This window comes from Frieseomelitta varia, unplaced genomic scaffold (genome assembly GCF_011392965.1).
Source record: "Frieseomelitta varia isolate USP_RPSP 00005682 unplaced genomic scaffold, Fvar_1.2 scaffold_43, whole genome shotgun sequence".
Classification (NCBI taxonomy): Eukaryota; Metazoa; Arthropoda; class Insecta; order Hymenoptera; family Apidae; genus Frieseomelitta; species Frieseomelitta varia.
This window is the reverse complement of record NW_025110179.1, coordinates 110,058-121,323: the sequence shown is the minus strand read 5'-3', so window position 1 is coordinate 121,323 and position 11,266 is coordinate 110,058. Positions and strand designations below refer to the sequence as shown.

Here is an 11,266-nt window from a genome sequence, read left to right as displayed (position 1 = left end):
AATAAGTTCATCTATTTTTCTGCCTGGACATTTTTCTTGTATTTTGTTTTCTTTCTTAAGAATTTTCTTTATTAAACTAAAGATATGCTTAGTAATAACATACCTTAACCCGGGATTACTCACGTGGGGGTCTAATGCAGGTACATCCACGTGGGGGTCTAATGCCGAGAGTACCCACATGGGGGTCTAATGCCGAGAGTACCCAGGTGGGGGTCTAATGCCGGGAGTACCCACGTGGAGATCTAGTAGACTCCCACCATTATCAAATCTTTTCTAGTTTCGTCTAGCTTCGTGATGAGTTTTTTACATTCAGCGTTTCAGTTTTCCTTAATATCTTCGACCTTTTTCATAGATTTACGCAGTATTGTAGGCTTACTCCAAATATTAGACCCCCACGTGGACATCCTGACCAGACCCCCACGTGGGTACTTCCGGCACTAGATCCCCATGTGGGTGTACCTGCATTAGCCCCACACGTGGGTAATCCCGGGTTAAGGAAAAACAAGATAAACTTTTTTTTAAACAATTTTTTAATGTATTAATTATTTTGATCCTTTTATGAATTAAGTGCAAAAATTAATGCAAATTTGATGTTATAAAGCTTGCATATATAAATTTACTTTTACTTCTCCCATTTTTAAACAGATAGATAACAACGTCTGATGAGTATGGTAGATGTAGCATAAAACATAATATTGTTTGTCCATATTTTGATGAAAAACATTTCATATTTCTTCGCGATATGAACAGTTGTCGTTTCTCTTATATTTCTGTTTCTCATCTATTCAATTATTGTATTTGTCACTATCAATAGGTTAGATGATAGAAGTTCATGAAAAAGGTATGCCTTTATGATATAAGTTGATAATAATATTCTTGGAAGATAATTCCTTAGGGTGCAATTGGGCTTTGGTGATTGTTAATGGTTAATCGGCCACTCCAATGTTTTTTCCTTATCACATTATATTAAAAGTAACCCATTTCTCATTACCAGTAACCATTTGCTTTGAAAATGAACAATCCTTAACAAAGAGTAAGCAAATTGAAATGCAGAGTTCAATTAAATTTCTCTCGGAGAATTCGCAAGGAAACCACAGATCATATTTGTTTGTCATGCCAAGCTTACGTAAATGTAAAGCAACGGATTTATACGATGTTTCCATACGATATACCATATATTGGCAATTTCCTTCGTGTGTATCTTGAATTTTGGTGGATTAAATTTGCAATTTCATCCTCCTTAATCGTTGATGGTCTGCCACTTAGCTTTCGATGGTTTCAGTTGAGATCTCCATCTTTAAACATTTTACTCCACTGTTGAATCGTTCGTTCATTCATATAACAGCAATATATTCATATAATATCATAAACACAAGAAACTTTCATTTTAATATTTTCCATACTTTTCAATCTTCGAAAATGGATTAAACGGCGAAAATGAATGTTTTATTCCTTTATTTTAAAAATGTACTTTATATGATCAAAAAAGAATTACACATAAAGCACGTCTGTATTATATATAATTTGATACACTTATAAACATTGTAGTCGAAACAAGTGTAACAGAGAAAATATTTCCCGAAATGTGTATTGTCATGCTTCTGTCTGCGTTTTTCTGAGCTATGAATTTTAAATTTCGAAATTCAAGATCATTCGAAAGTCATGCATAGTACAATGAATTAAATATATTTAGTACGGTGTATTTAGTACATTAGTACGGTGAATTAAATATATTTTTTCATGAGTTGTGCAACGCAACTATTTTTGTTTGAAAAAGAAACAACGTTTACAGGATATTGGCCACTAAAATTATGTAATAATTTAAATAAAATATTTTTTGAGCCTAAAATTGAGCTTAAAATTGAAAAAGATATTTGAAGATCACACTTGAATACGACACTCCTGTATTATCAAATTTTTGTATTATCAATTTTTCGGAAACGATGCATTTTATTTTTAAAAAATTGTATTCTATTATTTTGACAAGAATTCTATTTTACATATGAAGTATTCTGCGCGTAAATTTACGTTGGAGGATGTGTTCGCGTATCTGGAATATAAAATCTTAATTAAATCTTAATTAAATCTATCTTTTCTTAAAGATAGCGCGTAAGAGATATTCGCGTGGAGACAAAGCCATGTGTAGCTCTATAATTGCTCCCGAATTGAAAAGCGATGAGTCTATGAGAAGAATTTGTACATACCAATAATATTTCAGAATCTCTGAAGTATTAAAAATTACTGTGTGATGGGGTCGGGTTAATTATTAAAAACATTGCAGAATTAAAGTCTGAAAACAAAGAAAAGAAAAACGACAGATATCGAAGTATCACAGGTAAATAGTTTTTGCTTAATAATTAATTAATTATTTTATTAATTATTAATTATAATAATTATTTATTATTATTTATTTAATAATTATAATTATCAACAATTTCAATAAAAATTAATTGCTATCCAGAAAAACATTATTAACATTATTAATTTCTTACCACTGAATTTCTTACCACTGAAAAAATATTGTTGTCAATAGCTGAGATATACAGTATACAGTATACAGTATACGTCGCTATTTTTATACGTTGACGGTGCATACTTATTTTTGTTCAAACCAAACGTTCTGTGCTTTTGGCAACTCCTTCTATAATTGTTTTCATTCATAAAGTGACTGTTTTTTGATTGAAATCCAAAAATTGACTACTAACATTGGAATTAATGATACATATGTTGCGATTTTTCACGACGCACACGTTACATTATCAATAAAGAGTGTGTCAATGTCCTCGTCGACGTCTGTTATTTGTGCTCCTAAATGTGGATCCACAGAGAATCTTCGATTCGTGTTACCGTCATTGGTGTTACTAAAACCTAATTTTTGGACATCAGTAAAAACACCCATCTTGTTTTTCAGTTTTCTTCGAAGGAATAAACCTTTCTTTCATAATATCTTATTCACCTACGTATGTAATTTCCACTTTTTATTGTTAACTTGTATAATAAATGTAACAAATCTTTAAACAATCATACTTTGATTTATTTTTATACTTTTTATTAAATTGTTAAAATCCTTAGATATTAATTTGTAGATAATATCTCATTGTAAATGCTACATGCGTGCAACCATTGTTAACAACATTGAATATCTTACAAGAAGAGATAGATTTTTCAATGAATGTAATTCTGATAGGCTGAGAATAACATGACAAAGAAGATATTTTAACATGACAAAGAAGTTATTTTCTTATTTGCATTACAGATTAATTGTGAAAAATATTTCTGTCAATGCCATCATTTCCAATTGTGTCATCTATTGCAACTGCACTTGTGGCCGAAGTGTGTCCAGCTCCTTCTCTTAGAATTAATTCTTCTGAGTATAAAAAAAAATTCTTCCCGAGGAACTTTAGTCATTTAAGGATATGAAGACAGTTCTGTACTACAATGAATTGCTAAATACAGAAAAAAGAACAACTACAGAATTGCTACTCGACAACAACTCTTCAATTTGAATGACGCAACCGAATGAAAAATTATTTGATCAAGTTCGTAAGTCGCAAGTTCATGCTGTTTTACAACAATGCCCTTGCATGCAATCAAAGAGAGAAAAGAGGTGATTTTCTTATCGGAATATTTTTTCCATGCGGACTTTTCACCAGACATGGCACTATTCCGATAATACGCCATCTAGCAGCCTGGCAAACGTACTCTGAACAAGTCCATTCATCGCAAAAATTATATCCATATTATCCAGAAATTTTAGATTCTTGAAACGTAACTACACTGAATTTAAATGTCTAAAGATTGTAATCCTACTCGTTCTTTCTAATTTGGAATATGCCTTCGGTAATCTGACAACTTTGTCTTTCTTGAAAAAATTCTAGTGTCAGTTTTAAGGCTAGAGATAGAGGCTAGGATACGTTCCTTTGACTCTACAGCCAAGACCAATAAACACGTAAAGATAATATAAAAGGGACGCATCCTTGAGCAATACCGTCAGACCCATAAGATAATTACAAATATTGCTTTATGGCACTGACCTGCCTCTTGGTCTTAACATGTCACTTTCTCCATGACGTGACCGGATCGGAGACAATGAAGTCACTAATATAAAAAGGGTCAACACGGTTGGAACAGCGTTCTTACGTGGGCAGTTGCCATAACAAGAGCCAATCCAGCTTACTCTGCACTTCATAGACTGATCCCTCTAATATCCAGAAATAGCAAATTAAAAACTAACATAAAACTAAATCTATACAAAATGTGCGTTAGATCTATTATAATATACGGACACCAAGTCTGGACACCCGCCGCAAACACACACATAAACAAAATACAAAAAATACAAAACAAGTTCTTACGAATCATCCTGGACAAACCATACGATATCCCCATCAAAACACAACATTCAATAGCAAACATTCCAACCATCAATGAATACATTAAAAAAACTCATCAAGGCGTACAAAAATCACCAAAACCCACTCATCAGAAATACCGGAAATTACGAAATCGCAAATATACCGCTCAAAATCAAGACAAGACTTCCAAAGCATGCAATAGCGAAATAAAACAACTGCACAACAGCACAACAGCACACCACATCACGTTCGTATTCAAGTACAGCAAGTTTTTTGAAAATTTTCTCCTGCAACCCACACATAAGTAAACACACACAAACAAGGCAAAACTAATTCCAAATTCTTCAATCTAAATGCAGGTTACAGGGCTATGGAAAAACCCCAGGGACTGCAGCATAAAAATAACCAATAAATAAAAAAAAAGGAATATAAAGAAAATAACCAATAAATAAAAAAAAGGAATATAAAGAAAATAATCAATAAATAAAAAAAAAAAGGAATTCTTTCTTTGAATTCAATCATTTACCATAACAGTGGGTGGTCCTTCGCGCCCAAGGCATATGTATAAGCAAAGAAACAGGATTGATAACAGTCGAGACTGTCCTTAATAGTTAATTTCTACGATAACTGGTCAATTAACTCTAAAAGATCACGATTATGAACTAATAATGAGTAAACATCAGAAAATTATTGCAGATGAAATTTTTTAATATAAAATTTTAAATAGTCACACAAACTGTATTGAGTTCTTGAATCTCATTAACTTCCATATACTATTGCTTTTATCAAAGGCTCGTTTATGCCAATATTCTTATCTCTACGATCGACTGTATCAATATCATTAAATAGAATATGTGAAGTAAGTAATAGCACTCACTCATATCTGAATCTCACTCGATCAAATTGATTTTTCTATTATCTAAAGATTTAGCTTAGAATACTGGCAAATTTTAAATGAATTACATTTTATGCATTGAAGATAGAACGAAAAGTTCTGTGAGATTTTACCACAAAATACTTTCTTTATAATATTACTAATTGAATAGACAGTTCATATATCAGATGAGAATAGACCACAAAAAATTTGTAAATTACAAAGATTTTATTATCGATTATTATCGACTGGAACAATTGCCAAATCATAAATCAGAAGAGTATTATGCAGGCAATAATGAAATGGTTTCCTATATCCTACACGCGCCAATCTCATGATCTTGACATGTCTTTTTTTATGATATTTGTCCTCTATAATTCTTCAGAGTTCTTTGGAAAGGGCAGACGAAAATCTCCTTATATGAGAGGACTTTGAGGAGATCATAGTGTTGGATGACCGGACAATATTGAATCTGTGCAAACACTGACAATGAGTTAGTAACAGTCCACATAAAAGTGGATTGTGAATAGTTAGTTATAAGGGCAAGCTTCAGTAGTTGGTCATCTATGCTCCTTCCTCTTCCACTTGACGGTGATAACCAAATACATATAAGAACATGCTAGAGCATTCTAAAGCATTCTATATCAATCTAGAGCAATTTTATAACAGTATTCTCTAAGAGCAATTCTATAACAGTATTTTATAAGAGTATTCTATAAGAGCATTCTAAATCATTCCAAATCATTGTAAAGCATTTTATTCCATTCTATTTCATACACAACCATGACTGTAACAAGGAATAAACTCTTCAATATTGTAAGTGTGTTGATTCCATTACACAGAAACCAACAATAGTGCAGTGGCTAGTAATCTAGTGACCAAGAGATCAGCTCAGTGATCAAGTTCAAATTCAATGGTCGCTCAATTCAATTAGTCAGTGGGAAAATTGAGTTATTCAAAAAAAAATTATTCTAGAAATTAAAAATTATGTTAATAATGTCATATTTGAATACATATTTTTAGCAATAATTTTGCAATATATTGCAAATAACATTGTACGGTGAAAAAAATATATATATATATGTGTGTATACAATATAGAGTGCATATAGAGTGTATATAATGTGACGTCGGATGGCCGACGTTAGTTTAGCCCCAGAGTTATCGTATATAATAATTTTTACGTATTTCACTTTTTGTATTTTACGTTTCGGTATTGAAAATTTGACAATACTATAGATATAAAAATTATATTACAGACGAGGTATATGCCTCATATATCTCGTCTGTGCTAATAGGTAGACCGGACATTTAATGTTTTTTTGTGTCCCACGTGTTGAGAGTCACCTGATCTTCTTACCGTTTCTGTGTCACATCCTGTCATATCGATTTAGGCAAGTATTGTCACAGACGAGATACATGTTTCGAGCGAAGTCTATTCATATACCTCGTGATTATTTTACTTTATGTAGTTTCCTAATTCACTGTTCTTTAAGCGTAGAGTACGTTCTTTTACGTTTAGAGCATTGGACACGAAGTTCCATAAAATACAAAGTATATTCATATACCTCGCCTGTGATTGAAATCAATTTAAAAAATTTTAGAGTTAATTTATTATGAACCAAAATTCTTTCGAATCTTAAAAAACATTATGGAATCTTGAATATTATTACGATAAATTCATTTCTGATGTACTACTCAAACACATAATTATTAATTTAGTTTTACATCAAGTTATTTTTTCTTGGTTACTAACATTTTTTATTTAAAATTGTTTCAAAGCGATCAATCTCAAAGTCGATACACGCGTTGATTTATTTTACTAACACGTGTTTGCCAATCTCGAAACGATAAACAGAGAGAGAGAGAGTGAGTGTGTATATCCTAATGGACAATTGTATGAATCAGTTCGCGAGAATAATTAGATCAAGTACATGAAAACAATCCTATTTCGAATGTTCGACTTTCTATTTTTATAAAAATCTGCATGAATAAATGAGACAAAATTGTAAATGGGAAATAAATCATGCTTATCAATAGCTTGTAGAAAGTCAATAACTGTCAGTTATTGTCAGCGTTAGAGAAATTCCAATTCATGAAGTTTCATATTACTGAACATGTATCTAAAATCTCTATAGATCTCTATATATTTCTAGTAATAGATCTATTCTGTGTTGTGTTCTATAGAATTTCATTGTAATTATTATTTTTATATGAAACATACAATTTTCTGACTTCAGATCTACGTATCATGTCTTCAATCAATCGCACTTTTGTTTATGCCAAATATTTGTTGAACATACTCCAGGAGCTTTCATTGTCATTCTGTGGCAATCTTGACTATCAGTCTCGCAGTAGGAATACATCATTTCGTTCAATGCCGAGGCGACCAATGGTAATAGTATGCCCTACCAAACTCCTCTTCGCTTGTTACTGTCAACATCCCAGGTGGAGCTGAGAGAGAAAAGTATGCTCCACAAGAATGTGAAGGAGAGGCACCGTATCGGAAGAGAAAATTTGGGATTTAAGGAGTGTGTTGTATTTCGTTTTGAAGTTGCCAGTCAGATTTATCGGTGGTACTGATGGAGACGACCTGCTCCAGAGGTCTCTAGGCGAATCCGGAGAGTGACACCCATCCCAGTAGTTCTGATGCTGCGAGTACAGATGAGGTATATGAATAAATATTGCATCTTACGGGACTTCGCGATCTGAAATACAGATATAGTAAAAAATCATTGATTTTTTCTTTTAGCGCGCTCTACGTTCAAATAACGGTGAGTTAGGAAACTAGTGAATGCTTGAAACCCATTTACAGTGGCCAAACATTTAAAACTGAAATGCGAAGCTAGTAAGTAACCAAAATCATTTTGCTACATATATCAGGAAGAGTTCTATCCATATTTTACGGATTTATGATGATTTTTCTTATATAGTAAATTAAAATTTTAAAATTATTAATGCGTAGTTTTATGTATAAATGATTTATATTTTATTAAACATTCTTAGGAATAATTTTTAACTAACTAAATTTCCAATTATTTTAAACTATCATTAAAATATTAAAATTATTATATTTCCTCATTTATATATTTAAATTATATATTATATTATTTAAATATATATATTATTCAAACATTCAAATTTATGTTAAATTTTTAACAATTTTATTATAAATGTGCAGTGTATTGGTTATGACAAACAACATAAATTTTATAATTCGTTCAAGAGTAAAATTACTCTTATTAATCAAAATATTATTCGAAATTTTTCTATAAACTACTTCGCCTATCAATATTATGATAATAACAGAACTATTTTTTTAAATTTATTTAATAGTAGTAATAAACTTTATTTCGGCCTCAGAGCCATGAAATGTGGACTTGCTGTACATATTTTCCTCTTTCCTCACCCACTCGTTTCTCTCATTCATTTCAATACTATTTTGCAACGCTGTATTAAAAAACTATATTACTTTGATTATTTTTAAATTTTACATAAACTTATTTTTAAACTTATTTTCTATTTTCTTATTTATCTGCTTTGGTTTTAATTTTTCCTGATTTTCTTTTTACACTTTTCTCTTTGGTGTATATCTTCTTATTGCCTTCTCTCTCTCTTGCCAGTTCCCTCTTTTTCCTTACCATCTCCAGCCATCTTACTATCTCATCTTTCCTGCCGCTAACCACTTCCTCTTCCTCTACCCCTCCTTTCTTTTCTCTGCAGTCTCTCACCAGGTGTTTGATTGTTCCTGGTGCTTCATTGCACAAGTCACATTTCCTCTTCTCTTCCTCTTCCTAGTACCTATTCTCCTGTCTCATGTTTCCGCACCTTAATTTATTTCATATTTAATATTTCATAAAGATTTAATGAAAAAACAAACGTATATGTGTAAAAATAAACGTATTACAAATTTGGTACAGAGGGGCACATTATGTAATTATATTTTTGCAGATCAAGGGATTGGAGGAAAACTTATGCTTTACAATTACATTTACATTTACTTTACATTTACAGAATTTATTAGAGAGAGAACAAGATAGATTTTTTACACGGTAGCTTCTTAACGTAAAAATAATAACGTATGTATAACTTTCTCTGATTTTCTCGGACTTTTCCTCCTTGAAGACAGCGTGACGAATTCCTAACAAAGTATTTCAAGAGACAAAGGTTTCAAATTTCTTATTCAAAACATACTTGCTGAAGTGCATTCTGAAAGGATTTTGTTCTATTCGTCAGGAAAGTTTTTTTTCGTTTTTCAGAAAATCAAATTTGAATATTTATCAAGTATACGTGTGTCAAGACCAAGGTGAACACAGATGTGGTATTTATAACACACAAACTTTGTGGTATTTATAACACACAAATTTTTGGTATTTTTTACTTTTGATATTCGCGAAAAACTACAATGAATAGTCTACAATTGTAATACCTATATATGTAATATATAATGATAATTATCTGTCACGATATGTCGGTTGGATATAATAAACTAATTTAAATTGAATTCTTATCTTTAGCTTATGACATATAAAAGTCCGCGTAACCTTAAACAACAGATCACGCTAAAAAATTTTCAAGCTTCGTTAAGACAGCGTGCACAAGCGATATTACATCAAACAAGTAACTCAATTAACAACAAATGTTATTAATGTCTTGAATTTGAGTTAATATCCTTATCCAGCGGTGAAATTTTTCGACGGAATTTAAAAAAAAAAGTCATTTTCTATTCTGCAACGTACCAACATCACGAACAATCAGCAAATGCAACTGCAATTTTCATGGAAGTCATCAGTTTAAATTTGTAGCATATGACAATAATAATGAGAACGATGACTAATGTGCGAGTTATACTCGAAAAGTATCTCACAGATGCATACAAATGAGCAGAATTTTAAGTATCGGTAGATTTTTGCGAATATTTTGGAAAACTAGACTAAGATTAGCGACTAAAATATCGATAAAAATAATATAAAATATCGATATCTACAATACGTGCAAAAATTATCGGAGAGCAAGAGTCGTTTGATTTCCATAAATTTTACCTATCTATCTGTGACTTTGGTTTTTAGACTATCATTACTAGTATCTGATATTCATATTGAACAAATTATATGTTATTAATACGTAGTTTTTACTACTCACGTATCATGTAACTATAAAACAAAGCACGATAAAATTTTACTTTTCACTTGAATCGATACTTTATGTACGTACAAATATAATGTATATCGTATATTTGCGCTGTTGAATTAAATTTTATTATACTAATTAAATAATTTCATTGATTTTTAATATAAAAATATAGATTTTCTTATATTGTAATTAATTTACCAGGAACGTGAAAAATTTGAAAATTGCAAGTGACCAAAGGCTGTACATAGAAATATACCTATCGTAAGTCTATTTACTTGTTTCATTTATTTTATAGTAATCACGTTAACAATAATGTTACAAGCGTTCATCAATAAAGTCGGAATATCAGATTTTGTGGAAAATTGCATATTTCATTCATAATATCGTTGTGATGTCAGGCATTCTGACGTTTCAGAGGCACTTAACAATTAAATACAAAGTTCTATCTAACGTATATAGATTTCGTATCCAATACTTTTGCCATAAACAGAGCCGCATTACTCGAAATGGTAAACGTTCTATGCATTTGTTCCATGTACCAATCATATCCATACATCCCTAAAATTCCATACATCCCAATCCTTTGGGCTTTGGGCTCATCATGCGAATTTAGACAGTATGCACTAGTATGTATATGAAATCCTGTTATTTAGCGATTAGAGCACTTTCAGTGAGAGTAGTGGCTACAACCAGTCTTAATGTTTTTATTTCCAAGGGATTTCAGTTCCGAGTAATTTTAGTACTAAACGTTCAGCTTCCTATACTAATCTTCTCTAATCTAGTACTAATAATTAAATCTTTTGTTCGTACTCCATTTGTCCAGTAGTAATAATTAATATAAATTTTAATATAAATTAAATAATTTATTAATACTTAAATAATTTTAATATAAATGTAATTTATAT

At 31.0% G+C, this 11,266-nt stretch overlaps 1 protein-coding gene across 1 annotated transcript in view; it reads left to right on the top strand.

Moving 5' to 3' along the window:
• The first annotated feature begins 10,539 nt into the window (after positions 1-10,539).
• The window catches only part of LOC122532001 (glucose dehydrogenase [FAD, quinone]-like), a 48,516-nt gene continuing 47,789 nt past the window's right edge, over positions 10,540-11,266 (top strand). The window contains exon 1 of the mRNA XM_043660405.1: positions 10,540-10,621. The gene's annotated coding sequence lies outside the window, so the exon portion shown is untranslated. The remainder of the gene's footprint in view (positions 10,622-11,266) is intronic.